Here is a 15,208-nt window from a genome sequence, read left to right as displayed (position 1 = left end):
CCATCCAAAGATTTAAACATCATGTTTTACTTAAGAAAATCTGGTTAATGTGTATTCACACACACATCATTCCCCATAGACCTAAAATGTATATACATACATATATACACGTGCTATTCTGTTTATATTTTCTTCTATATCTACTTCTATATTAAAAATGAGTTCACACTGACGTCTGTAATTTAAATCCTGTACCACAGGGTTCCTCCTTATTTTGTCTGTTTTCATATTTCTCATTCTCTTGTTAGTGAGAAACTTGGCTCCCATTATCCCCAATACATTATTTGCTTGATCCTCTTATATGTAACTAATCTCCCATCATGGCCACCATGCCTCTTCCCCTGTCATAGACACCCTCTCACCCTTGGAATCTGACACCCCACCCTCACCCTTGGCAGACACTCTTACTCGGTCTGAGTTCTGATACTCTGATACTTTGTGCCAGGTTGGTACAGGTGTTGGCCCATACAGATATCCTGGGTCATCCCTGGCAGGTAGTATCCATAGTATGGAGATACCATTGTTCATGGAACCATTTACCTGTTGAAGGATGTGTTAGTTATTTCCAGTAATAGTGTGCGGTATTACAAATAAAGCTGCTGTGGACAGCAGCATGTTTCTGTGTTAACATGGGTCTTCATTTCTGTGGAATCAATGTCCAGAAATGTAATTTATAGATCATCTGATGTCTAGTTTTTAAAGAAACCACCAAGTTCTTTTCCAGAGTGGTTCTGCCCCATTACATTCTCCTAGTCTAATGACTTTTTCACTAAATTGTTCAGGCAGGGCAGAGCAAAGGAGGGAAAACAAGGGAAGGGAAGGAAAAGAGGAAAAGGAAAAGGTTGTAAACTATCACCTATAGTTAAGTCTATATCTATGTCTGGTTTCTTTGGGCTTTCCCAGGTGGCTCAGTGCTAAAGAATTTGCCTACCAAGCAGGAGACAAGCTTTTGATCCTTGGGTCAGGAAGACCCCCCTGGAGAAGGAAATGGCAACCCACTCCCAGTATTCTTGCCTGGAGAATTCTATGGACAGAGAGGCATGGCGGGCTGTAGTCCAAATGGTTGCAAAGAGTCAGACACGGCTTAGAGATTCAACAGCAAAACACAGCTGCTTTCTTTAAGTTTTTCTTTTGCTCTAGATTTCTGTTTTCATGCTACTAACATATCATTTTAATTTTGGTCTATAGAATACTCTTTTATAAGAGCATTGTTTTGCATGTGCATGCATGCTGTCGCTTCAGTCATTCCGACTCTTTGTGATCATATGGACTATAGCTCGTCAAGCTCCTCTGTCCATGGGATTCTCCAGGCAAGAATACTGAAGTGGGTTGCCATGCCCTCCTCCAGGGGCTGTTCCCCACCCAGGGATCTCTTATGTCTCCTGCATTGACAAGGAGGTCTTTTATCACTAGCACCACCTGGGAAGCCTAAGAGCACTTTTTTACCTGTTCTTTTCAGAATTATTCTTCAATATTTTGTCCATTAAAATTTTTAAAAATCCAGTTTTCAGTTCAGTTCAGTTTAGTTGCTCAGTCGTGTCTGACTCTTTGTGACCCCATGAACTGCAGCACGCCAGGCCTCCCTGTCCATCACCAATTGCCGGACTCTACCCAAACCCATGTCCATTGAGTCAGTGATGCCATCCAACCATCTCATCTTCTGTCGTCCCCTTCTCCTCCTGCCCTCAATCTTTCCCAGCATCAGGGTAATCCAGTTTTATTGAGGTATAATATGCATACAATAAAATTCAACATTTTTGGTGAGCAATCCTAAGAATTTTGACAAATGCACAGAATCATATAACAACCATTATTAAGATATTGAACATTTTTTAACACCTTGATATGTTCTCTCACTGTTTACAGTCACCTTTTCCTTTATTCCCAATTCCTGTCAGTTGATGTTTTCTGTTTTTATAGTTTAACCTCCAGAATGTTATACAAATAGAATCATGTAGTATGTAACCATTTATGTCTTTTTCATGCAGAATATTTATATGTGTTAAGGAATTCATTTCTCTTGCTGAATAATATTCCATTAAATGTCTGTACTAAAGTTCAATTATTTACTAGTTGAAAGACATTGGGTTACTTTCAGGTTTTTCTGGTATTTGAAAAAATGAAGTTTATGAACGTTTCCTCATTTCTACAAAAATTCTTTTGATACTATTTTCATGTATAGTTTTATGTGATTTTTTATTTGCTTGCCATGTCTATATTCTAGCTTCTAATTATTGTTTTTTCTCTTTAGTGTGTTATATCTGTCACTTGTTATAGTAGTCTCTTTTAGAAAAATCAGCTGTTGATTTTGTCATGTGTTTTTAATTTCTAATTTATTTTATTATGCTTTTAATATTTTTTTCACCCAAGGTTTAAAAATTTTCTTATCTAAGATCTTAATTTAATGTTTATTTAATTATTAGTAACCAAATAATTTAAAAGAATATCTTTTTTAAAAAATTTTTTTTGGTGACATCGCATGGCTTGTGGGATTTTAGTTCTCCAATCAGGATTCAAATCTGGGTCTCCCACTTCTTCCCCCCTCCCCACCCCCACAGTGGAGACATGGAGTCCTAATCACTGCACTGCCAGGGAATTCCCAGCATATTGAATTTGCTTGCCTTTTACAGTTTTTGAGAAGTACTTTATTTTTTAAAATAAGTTTTTATTGTGTTCTTTTTGCTTGATAAGTCTACTATTTAGGAGAATTAAATTTTTTTGTATGTAACTAGGCTTTTTTTGGTTTAATATTTTTGTTATTAATTTCTGTTTTTATCACAACTGATGGCCTGGAGAACATTATGTATGCACTATAAATAGAATTCTTACACCTCATTTAATTTATTACAAACATCAATTAATTCTGTATTTGAAGATGTCAGGACCTTTTATACAATACTTTATTCACTCAGTCTCTCATATTGACAATGGAGAATTAAAATCTCCAGCATAATTTTGAGTCTGTCAATTGCCTGTATTTCTAACAAACACATATACACCAGGGTTTTGACACTTGGGTCACATCCTCTACCTAATTTCTGCAACTTCTGCACATAAATTACATATACCATTTCTTACTGTCAGAGTTTCTTAGTCTCTACTCCAACTCTTACTTCCTTTCAACAGCTCACTCTCCTCACCATATCCTGTACCTTATTACAGTTTGGGGCTCCTCCACCTATGACATCGCTCTCTCAGACCACATCTTTCTTCTTGATTCCTGACTCCCACAAAGCAACAAATTCATCTAACCATGACCTGTAGCCTCTCCGCTCTTTTCCTTCTTCCAGTTGGATTTATCCCATTTGGGATTCTCATTCCAATTTGACTCTCATTTTCAACCACTGCAGCTTCGTTCTCACTGGTACCTTTAATTTCCTTTTCTTCTTGGTCCTTCTACTCTATCTATCCTACAGTTCCCCATCACTGGGTCCATACGTTCATCTGCCTTTTCTGTCAATACACTCAACTACGTTCAGGGGCTGCAGAATCAGTAAGGACTCTTTATTGACAACGAGAAATCAACTGGAGCTAGCTTCAAAGGAAATTATCATGAAGATTCACATTTGTATCTGCTCAGGACTTCTCTCTTCATTTTTATCTCTGTTGCTATCTGCCTGATATGCTTCTTTCTTCTCTTTCTCTCTCTTTGGACCAGCTTTCTCATCTCCCATAGTCACATGGATTCTCCTTCACAAACAACTCTTCTGTTAGATGTCAAAACTGATACTGGACTCTTAGTCTCAATTTTGAGTTCATAGGGGAAGACCTCTGATTGGGCCAATTTTGGTCAGAGGTCAACTCTAGATTAATCTATTAGGGCCAGAAGGGCATGGTCATGTTAAATGGCAGCAGGGGACTCTTGTTACCAAGGGATTGTGTTACCATGTGCTCATCCATGAACTTACAGCCAGGGAGGATAAGATATCCTGATGGGGCTTGCCCAGTTATATGTAAAATCCAGTACTGTGGTTGGAGGAATCCTATGTTCTGATTGAACTGGTCTTAGTCACTTTCCACTAATAGAGGCCGAAAGTAGTCCATGGCAGCCTGAACCACACAGAATTAGAGTAGGTTCTTCTGGACAGAGAAAAACAATGACTATCTGACGTCGTTGCTAAATGATAGATAATGAAGCTGAGAAACTTTCTGGTACATCTGTTTATTGGAAATTTTTTCATATGCAGGGCTAAGCTATGATCTAAGTTTTTACTCAGTGTGTTTTTGTTGCTTTATTTGAAGTTTTTAAAAAGATCTTAGCATGTTAAAAATATCCACATTCATTGCTAAATATCAAACACTTTTTTCAAAGTCCAATATAAATGACCTTAGATTATTTTGGATTAACCACATCATTGTTTCCCTCCATTAGCCAAGATAATCAACAATCAACTAAATAAACTTATATGTTATTTGTCTAATAATACATCATAATTTTGTCAAAACAAGTCAACTTCAGGGAATACAGTTTTGTTTTGAGCAAATTCATTTAGGATATTAATTTTGCCCATATGTACACATAACATAAATATATCCTTTGAAAATAAATGCTTTAATTATTTAGTAAGTGACTTTTTTCTAAACAGCCCTTTTTTGCCCCCTTACAAATAATTTATTGAGAAATTAAAGTGGGTAAATATAAGAATACAAGAAGACAAAATATCTTGTTTCCTTTATTTTCCTTCCTTTTTCTTTTGATCTTTGTTCTTACTTTCTGGTTGAATAGACAACAAACTCAAGGGGGTCTTTGAGAAATTTAGAATAATCAAATTAACCATAACTGGATGCTCCCTCTACTTCCTCCCCTCCTAACTATTGCAGCTTATTTACTTACTTTATTTATTTGGCTGCACTGGGTCTTAGTTGTGGCATGTGGGATCTAGTTCCCTGACCAGGGATCCAACCTGGCCCCCTGCATTGGGAGTACAGAGACTTAGCCACTAGACCACCAGGAAAGTCCCTGCTGTTGCAGTTTAAAGCTGATTTCTCTGTACCTTCAGGGAATAAATTCTCATTATATCAGCTATGTGTTGATAGGGTTGGGTTGTAAGAGTTGTTCTGTTCTCTGGCTGAGAGTCTCTGACTAGTATTGTCCTACCTGGCCTTTATCATTCTCACCACTCACTCTCAAAGAGATTTTCTCTCAGTGGAATTGCAAATCTCTGAATTTCCCCTACAGATTTATCACTTGTAAGAAAGTACTTGGAAAGAAGCCAGAGAGAGATATGACTAATAGAGAGCATTTAATGAATGCATCAAATACACACACACACACACACACACACACACACACACACACAAGCCATCTATGGTTAAGGAGAAAAAAAGAAAAAGGAAGAAAGGATTTTCTGTTTCTACATTTTCCTGGCAATGATCACATTCTTCTACTTTTCAGTGAAATACATCTCCAGTATAATATATTAGTTGACTCTTGATGATCACTGCTAAGGTCTTATTATTTCACAGAAAGCTCTAGTTATTAAAAAGTCACATTTCTTTAAATATGTTTTTTAAAATAACATCGGCCAAATGTATTTGATTTTTAAAACTAGGTGAACAATCTTTATTTAGTCTCCGAATATTTACGTCTCAGGTACTATGATATAATGCTTAGAAAATCGTCACTGTCCTTTCTCAGAAGTATGACTTCAGTAGTTTTTCCCTCTCTGTACAGTACCATGAATTTTCCCATCTCCAAAGGATTATTCTCATTTAACACACAATAATTCTCTTGTTTTTCCTTTCTTAACAAAATTTCCCTCCTTTTGAACCCACTTTCTCCACTTTTATAGTCCTGTATCTTTGCTCCTCTTTTTAAAAAATTTATTTTTAACATTTATTATAATTGAAAGATAATTGCTTTACAATATTGGTTTGATTTTTGCCATACATCAACATGAATTAGCCATAGGTGTACATATGTCCCCTCCTTCCTAAGTCTCCCTCCCACCCCACCTGCCCCTGCCCCATAGGTCTTCACCGAGCACCCAGCTGATCTTTGCTCCTCTTTGTGGTAAAACTTCAAAGTTGTCTCTAAGTCCTACCTCCAGTTATCTTCCCTTCTTCCCCCTTGAATCCACTTCATTCAACTTCTACCTACTCCCATCCACCAAAACTACCCTTCCAAGTTGCTCAATTCAGTAACATTCAGTAACTTTTTCTCAGGCTTCATCTTACTTGACCTGTCCACATAATTGGACACAGCTGATCACTCCCTCCTCCATAATATACTGTTATCATTTGACTTCTGGGATACAACACTCCTAATTTTCTTCCTACCTCACTGGTTACTCCTTATCAGTTTTCTTTGCTGGTTCTTCTTTCCTCTTATCTTAGTATTGGAGTGCCTCGGGTCTCTCAGTCTTTGAGCCTCTTCACTTCTTATGTCAATTCTAATCTCATTTAATATTTTGGCTTAAATATCATCTAAATTTCTCACCCAAACCTCAGAATCATAATTCTAACTGCCAAGTTAACAATCCAGTTGGATGTCTAGTAGACCTCACAAGCTAAATAGGTTTAAAATCAAGCTCCAGAAGCAATGCCACTCGATAGCAATGAGCACACCCAATAGCAGTGAGCTCACGCCTAGTCTCTAAATACCATTTCCCACTAAAAGGAACCACAACTCCTTGGAGAACTGGTTGGTTCTAGGCATAGGACAGAGCAAGTGCAAGATGAGCCTAGGCCATCTTGTGCTGCCAAAAAATGAGGTGCGGAAAAAAAAAAAAAGGAGTAATTCTCTGGCATCAAGTGGTTAGGACTCTGTGCGCTCACTGTCAAGAGCAGGGGTTCAATTCCTGGTCAGGGAACAAAGATCCCACATGCTGCTCAACACGGCCAGGAAAGAAAAAAAAAAATGCAGATGTGTCAAAAGAGCACAGAAGCTAACCTGAAGGCCAATGGCCGAACCTGGAATAATATGAGCATCAAATTAATTTTGGTAGTGGATTACAAACCAGAGAATAAAGTAAGTGTCTGTGAACCCATACTAATATAAATAATTGAATAGAGAAATGAGAAGGGACAGCTCATTTAATAGTACAAATAGAAGGAATAATGGAAATGGAAAATGACCTTTGTCAAACAGCATAATAATAGCTGTTGTCTACATCTCTAGATCATTAAGGGATACTAAAACGGAGGCAAATACACGGTGGGAAACAGAATACTTATATATTCTCAAAGTATCTTCCCACAAGACACTTACTAATAACAATGGAAATATAGTAGCCTTACATTGCAGAAGCCATGTTCGAAGTACATCACTGGTAAGTGAGACCTATCAACATCAAGTACGTCCTTAATATGATGGACCGAGAAGGGCACAGCATCACTGCTGGAGAGTGTTGCCAAAAATTTGTAACCTGAATTTGGTCATCAGCAAACATCAGACCAGCTCATACTGAGGGACATTTTACAAAACACCTGATTCATATTCTTCAACAGTGTCAAAGTCACAAAAGACAAAGGAAGAATGAAGAACTGCCGTAGATTGGATATCATATCAATGTTAATAGTATTGTATCAATGTTAATTTCCTGGTGTTGATAATTATACTTTGTGTGGGTATGTGTTAGTTGCTCAGTTGTGTCCGACACTTTACAATCCCACGGACTATGACTTGTCAGGCTTCTCTGTTCATAGAATTCTCCAGGCAAGAATACTGGAGTGGGTTGCCATTCCCTTCTCCAGGGGATCTTCTCAGCCCAGGAATCAAACCGGGGTCTCCTGCATTGCAGGCAGATGGCTTGTAGTCTGAGCCACCAGGGATTATACTTTGGTTATATAAAATGCTATCCTCTGGGGAAGCTAGGTGAAGGTTATACATGAAATAATTATAATAATTTTACAACTTTAAAATATCTAAAATTAAAAAAAAAATTAAGCATATTCAAAAATACCCCAAGTTCCTGATCTCCTCCTTCGGCAGTCTGTTCCATTTCAATTGATAGCAATTTCATTGTTCTTGTAGTCTAGGCCCCAAACTTGGAAGTCATCATCCTTTATTTATTTTTTCTCCTGATACCCTAAATCAACCCACGGGAAATTCTAAGGACTGTGTCCTCAAATATGTCCAGAATCTAACCACTTTTTATCACCCCCTACTCATGCCGACTTAGTCTAGGATTCCATCAGTGACTCCCTGGGTTATTTCAACAGCTTTCTAACCAAACTTCTTCATCTGCCCCTCTTCTTGGAACTCTCTAAAGTCTCTCGTTTCTTGAAAACTCAAAGGTCTGAAGACACTTGTAGTTTGGTTTTGTTCAATCTCTGACATCTTATTACTTACTCTGTTCCAACCACACTTATCTTCCTTCTGTCTTTTTTCCAAAAATTTACTTATTTATTTTTATTGAAGTATAGTTGACTTACAGTGCTATGTAAAATACAAGTGTACAACACAGAAAAATTTCAATTCACAATCTTTCAAGGTCATACTGTTTATAGTTATGATAAAATATTGGCTATATTCCTTGTGTTGTACAATATATCCTTGAAGCTCATTTATTTTATACATAACAGTTTATACCACTTAATCCCCTACTCCTGTCTTGTCCCTCCACTTCCCTCTTCCATTGGTAACCACTAGTTTGTTCTCTGTATCTGTCTGTTTCTTTATATTTGCTCATTTGTTTTAGTTTTTAGATTTCATATGTAAGTGATAATGTACAGTATTTGTCTTTTTCTGTCTCACCTATTTCATGAAGCATAATACTCTTCAAGTTTATCTATGTTGTTGGAAATGGCAAAACTTCATTCTTTTTTATGCCTGAGTGGGTATCACATCCTCTTTATCCATTCATCTGCTGATGGACCCTGCTATCTTTTGAACATGACAGGTGTGCGCTTTCCTTAGAGACTTTCCCCTGGGTGGTACCTTTTATTTGAATGCTCTTTCACACACATTTTTTTTGCTAACCTCCTTATCTTTTTGAAGGCTTTGCCTAAAGGTCTTTTTCTCAACAACCCAACCAATATAGGCTTAAAAACTGCAAGTCCATCTTTAAAAATTGCAGTGCTCACTCTTGGTTCTCCTTAATCTGCAGCAATTTTGAGGTTATTTTATCACCTCTGAATATACTAATTTTAATTTATATCATATTTATTATGTATTGTCTGTCTCTACTTGCTGTTATATAGACTCTGAAGAGGGATGAGATATTGGTCTGTATTTTTTCCCCGAGTGTTAAAACAGTTCTTGGTATACTGTATACACTCAATAAATATATTATTATATAACTCAATAAATTTGTTATTTGAGTCATATATTACTGAAGGATAGAGAAAGGATAGAGAAGGATAGAGAAAATATCATATGTCTCTTCTCCAATCAGGGAGTTAGACAACCAATATCAATTGTTTAAAAACTAAGAGAATATGTAAAAATAAGATTATGAAAGGGTTAGTCGCTCAGTCGTGTCTGACTCTTTGCAACCCCAAGGACTGTCCAGGCTCCTCTGTCCATGGGATTTTCCAGGCAAGAATACCGGAGTGAGTTACCATTCCCTTCTCGAGGGGATCTTCCTGACCCAGGAATCAAACCCGGGTATCCTGCATTGCAGGCAGATTCTTTACCATCTAAGCCACCAAGGAAGCCAGAGGGGGAAAAAAGATTAGCCAGGACTCTTTTGGTTGCAATTGAAAGACATCTGCTCAAAGTATTTTTAGGGATGAAAAGGGGAATTTACTTGTTCACAAAACTGAAGAGCTCAGAAGTAAACCTAGCTCCAGGCATGTGGAAGTGGGGGGCTTACAGCTGTCTTTACAATTTCTTGATGTCTCCCTACATCACTCAGATCTACTTTCCTCTGAAATAGCCCAGGTCTCAGGCAGGTGTCCACGTGGTGGCCCTTGAAGTTCTAGCTGTAGATTCTCCCACTGACTGAGAGCCCAGAATCCTCTCTGGCTTGGCATGGGTTACCTGCCCTGGGGCAAGGCAATGTGGTGATCTCATCACTCTGGCCTGGGCCACAAGAATAGCCCCCAACCACCCACAGTGACAGTGGGAGAAGGGAAAGATAAGATTAATTATAAAATTGAGCCAAACCAATTTGTGTAAATTGATAGAACAGGATAGCTGATACTAGAAGTATAGCACTCTGACCCCTAGTGGTTAGATTACACCGAGAAAATTCATCATTAGCCCAAAGACAATAGCAGGTTAATTTATTTCACATCATGTTTTTAACATGAAATAGCTCAGATGGTAAAGAATCCGCCTGCATTGCAGGAGACCTGGGTTCGATCCCTGGGTTGGGAAGATTCCCTGGAGAAGGGAACGGCTGCCCATTTCAGTATTCTGGCCTGGAGAATTCCCTGGATAGAGGAGCCTGGCAGGCTACAGTCCATGTGGTCGCAGAGTCAGACACGACTGAGCAACTTTCACTCATTCACTTTTTCATTTATTTAAGGACACCAGTGTCCTTTTTTATCCTCTACATTGAAGCATTCACCCATTTGGAACGAATGTTTTTTTGACTATTCTTGTATCCTTTTTTAATTCTCTGTTTTTACTACCATCATCTTCTTGGTTTCATATTTAGACTATTGTGATAATATCCTTATTTCCTATTTTTTAATCCCTTATGAAAACAAACACCTGAAAACTCTTACTAAAAAACTGCTTTAGTTGTATGGCATTCAGCTGGGAAATTTACCTGACAATTTATCAGACCCAATCAAAATCCCTGGGTCTAGAATTAATTTTCATGTGTCCCCTTATTCTTCTGTCATTAAGAAATCACAGTTAGCTTTCTACCACATGTGGTGGGAAGGTAGCATACGTAATAATATATTTGCATAATACATGTTGACCTGCTGAACTTTAAAAGTTGAGAACATATGCTTATATATAAATAGATTAATTCATTTTAAATTTCCTTCTACTAAACTTATCTGATATTCTACACAGAAAATTTCACATATGTTTATTATCATTTTTCAAGAGTGAATTAAATGCATGATTCATTTATCATAAAGAGATACTGATTGGAGCAAATTTATAAGTATGCCAGCTAATTGCTCAAATCATAAACTAAATTTAAATTATGGCTCCTAAATTTTTATAAGTTTCATATTTTATTCCTTCTTTCTTCATTAGTGGCTGAGATAGTAAGAATTCTCTACCTTCATTATTGCCCACATTTTCTCTTCAATTTTCACTGTGAAGAATAACATTAAAAGATTGAGTTAATCACTCTGAAGGTTTATAATTTTATTCCATATTTCCCTTTTCATTCTTTTATTTTTTTCTCCAGTGATTTTCTTTATTTGAAATTTTGCATTTTAAATGAAAGTATATAGTTTCTTTCTTCTGAGTTATTTATATAGAGTTGAAACAAGCACAAAAACCTAAAGTTGGACTGCCTAACCTTTAGTTTTCTCTGTAAAAAGGGGATAATGAGACTAATACTAGTACTCCTAATTTATAGAATTACTTATGGAGTCATTGTAAAGAATACATTTGATAATTCACATAAAGGACTTAGGGTGGTTACTGGCACGTGTAAACTCTCAAAATATGTTAGCTTTTACAATTATTTTATAGGCTCAGTTGCATTTTTAATGTATCTTTTTATACACCAACTGGTTTGTCTACCACCAATCCTTTATAAAGCAATAAAAATACAATATTTTAATATTATATTGTTGGCTGGAAAAACAATAACAATATGGAGTGTCTCTTCTTAGGAAGTTTAAAAGCTAATTTGAGATACAAAGCATGAATATTTAAATTTATAAACAAAATGTGTTATACACATAAATGGAATAATATTTACCCTTAAAATGAAAGGACATTCTGACATGCTGCCACATGGATGAACCTTGAAGACTAAGTGAAATAAGCCAGTTACAAAAGGACAAATATTGCATGGTTCCACTTATATGAAGAAACTATAGTAGTCAGACTCATACAAACAAATTCTGTAGGATGGTTGTCATCAGGGTTTGGGGAAAATGGGGATTAGGGAGTTATTGTTTAATAGGTAGAGAGTTTCAGTATGGGAAGATGAAAAAGTTCTGGAGATAGATGGTTGTCTAAAAGTGTGAAGGTACTGAATGCTACTTGCTGCTGCTGCTACTTACTGAGCTGTATAGTTAAAAATGGTTAAAATGGTAAATTTTATGTTATGTACATCTTAACATAATAAAAAGATTTGAAATTTAAATGTTCATAAAAAAATACAATGTAAACAGATAAACCAGTAAATAATAAATTATCAAATGTCATTTTAATTTTATTTATAAAATCCATCCATTTACTTTTTGAATAAATAATACATCTGCATGGTCCAAAAATGAAAGGTATAAAATAACATACAGGGAAAAGCAAATCTTCCTTTAGCCACTCAGTATCTTTTCCTAGAGACATGATTCTATTACCAATTATTTATACATCCTACCAGAGATTTTATACATGTATAAAACTGTAGTTATAGCTATATTCACACACCCTTTTTCCACTTAAGAATAGATAGTGCATAGAATAGATAGTGCATAAAGAAATTATCCTTCAATTAAAAATAAGTTTAAAAAAGAATAGATAGTGCATTAAAAATAACCTTGTTCTTTTTCAAGAGCTGTATAGATACTGTAAAGATATTTAACCTATTCCCTACTGAGAAGCCAGTGAGTTTTCAGTCTTTTGCTTTCAAAGACTAATCTGGCACATATGTCATTTTGTGTACCCGTGAGCATTTCCATAAGTGAAATTCCTAGAAGTAGTGTCACTGGCTTTTCAAATGATTCAGATTGAGTGCCTTAAAGAGACAGATTTCACCCAAGAAGTGCTAGTGTCAGCTGCTTTATTCCCAAACTTGGAAACATCCTTGTATCCTCTCTTTTACACCTATCAATCTCTAAGTCTTGCTCATTTTACCTTCTCAAAATCTCTTCTGTCTTCTCATTTCATTTTCCCATTGCTCACAGCCAACGATTTCATTTAGGCTTTTCACTGTTTCTTCATGTTTGAAATGTCCTCAAACCCAGCCTCTTGCTCAGGTACTTTCATGCTACCCAATACAACCAGGATTAAGTCTAATGTCTTAATTTTAGCAAACAAAGCTCACCTTAATCTGGTCCCTGCACTTTCCTTTTCAGCCTTTTCTGCTATCACCCAGCTTTACTCTTTTTGCTTTTATAATATATAACAGTTTATAGTTTTAGGCCCCCATGTATTTGCCCTCACTGGAATTGTCTTCCGAGTCTGGAATACTCTCATGGCATCCCAGGGGCAAGTACTGATTTCCTCATGTAAGAGAAGGAACCTCCCTGTTGTACCCACAGGCCCCTTGCATCCATCTTCGATAGGGATTGCTCTTCTTTACTGAAGCTATATCCTTGTAGTAGCCTCAAAGAGTGGTAGGGAGTTGTCTTTTTTCCTTTCTAACCCTATCATCCAGCATCATCTTGCTTGAGGACACATGGCATGCACTCAATACACTTTCTTTGATTGAACTTAGATCTTGCAGAGAAGGGGTGCACTCATTCCTTCACCCCACATATGTTTATTGAGAGGCTATTAAGTGCAAGATGATGTATTAGGCAGTGGGATTACCACCAAGAAGAAGATGAGCCAAGGCCCACTTTTGGTCTAGAGAAAGAGGTGGGGCAACATAACACACAATTCTAATTCATTTGGGTAAAGACTTCCATGGACCTTACGTCACAATTTAGAATTTTTTTTATAGATTAGCATGAACAAAGTGTGGCATTTTAACTGGAGGGAGTTGCACTAGGAAAGGTATTTACAAAATGAGGCAATAACTCCAAATCACTGTGAAACCCAGAGTCAGACGTAACTCTGAATTCCTGTTCGTGGCCTATTGTCTTCTATAGTGGAGATGCTTTTCTGGTAAACAAGGTCAAATACGATGTCTAGGGTAAAGAATAAGGTGAGATAATTCATGTAAAAGGTAACCAAGTCAGAATCTTACATACCCCTTATTAAAATTCTCTTTTTACGCCAAACTCCTAAACTGTCTTCTGACCGTTAAAAAACAAAAACAAAAACAAAAAACAACAAAAACCCTTGCTTGGTGTTAAATGATCTATATTAAGTTTAATGCAGCTGTTCTTTCTTTACCCTTTTCCATTTTCGTTAACACGATCTCTTTTCAGAAAAGGCTGAGGAAGCTGGGAAAATGTAATGAAAAGAGCAGGTTCTTTGGAGTCCGGCAGAGTCGGATTGAGTATGGAGGACAGTCACCCCTAGCACAGTTATTTTGGACAAGTAATTAAACTCCTAGCTTCCTCTTCTGTAAAATAACAATAAATAAATGGGGAGATAATGTTTATATAAAGCGTTGAACACAGTGTCCCACAGTAGTAAGAGCTCAGGCATGTATGCATGCTCAGTGGCTCAGTCGTGTCCCATTCTGCAACCCCACAGAGTGTATGTAACCCGCCAGGCTTCTCTGTCCATGGAATTCCCCAGGCAAGTATATTGGAATGGGCTACCATTTCCTTCTGCAGGGAAGAGCTCGGGGAGGTTAGCTATTAAACGATTCTAAGAACTCTATGTCTTGAAGGTCTTCTCCCTCCTGCCGTCAAAGGAATTGTTAAGTGTAATCGGTTAAACCTGAACGCGCACGTTCGGCGCCGATGTAGTTTGACCTCTCCAGGCCGCCGTCTGCGAGCATGCGTACATAAATGTGGCGGCACGTACGTGTCATGGCGAGCTCCAGCTAAAGTCTGCAGTTTCCGGAGAGTGGCGTGTAGGTTCTGTTACTTTTGGTTGGCTTGTTATTTCCCGACTGCTGGGTAAGGGTGGCGGGTGGATCAGTGTGGGGCAGAGTTTGACCAAAGCTCCTTTTATGGCAAAGCCTTGTTCCCCTAGTTTCAGTCCTTCTCTTGGCCGTTCGCTGGTTTGTTTCGAAATTGAAAGAAAACTTACCAGCTGGGTTGGGAGCATTGGGAAGCAGCGTTGCCTGAAGTGAGGACCGGGACCTTAGCCTTAGGTGCTGCAGGACTGTTAGGAGTACTTAAGAGATCTCGTTGCTTACTATAAAATTTAATTTCCTCCGTTCTCCCACTTTCTGCGTTAGTGAGTTCGTGGGACGGGATAAGGCTTTTACAGTTACCATGCTTTCACAAGGCTGCATCTCAATAAAAATTTAAACTGAAATTGGTCTGAAGAGCAGGTGTCTTGATTTTTCACTTTTCTTTCTTGTTTACTGGTGAAACCTGTCTCTGAATCTTGGGA

General features: G+C 37.4%; 1 protein-coding gene across 6 annotated transcripts in view; it reads left to right on the top strand.

The window, feature by feature from the left end:
* Window positions 1-15,208, top strand: part of CDKAL1 (CDK5 regulatory subunit associated protein 1 like 1) — a 739,806-nt gene that overhangs the window by 12,958 nt on the left and 711,640 nt on the right. For 4 of the 6 annotated variants that reach the window (XM_059880369.1, XM_005223766.5, XM_059880367.1 and 1 more), the window contains exon 1: window positions 14,638-14,720. The exons of 1 other annotated variant lie outside the window; for it this stretch is intronic. The gene's annotated coding sequence lies outside the window, so the exon portion shown is untranslated. Of the gene's footprint in view, window positions 1-14,637; window positions 14,721-15,208 lie in introns of those variants that run through there. One more of the 6 variants, NM_001192691.1, reaches the window with a different exon arrangement.

The sequence above is a fragment of the Bos taurus genome, chromosome 23 (assembly GCF_002263795.3).
Source record: "Bos taurus isolate L1 Dominette 01449 registration number 42190680 breed Hereford chromosome 23, ARS-UCD2.0, whole genome shotgun sequence".
In the NCBI taxonomy this organism is placed as follows: domain Eukaryota; kingdom Metazoa; phylum Chordata; class Mammalia; order Artiodactyla; family Bovidae; genus Bos; species Bos taurus.
The sequence above is the reverse complement of the archived record's forward strand: the minus strand, read 5'-3'. Positions and strand labels throughout refer to the sequence as shown.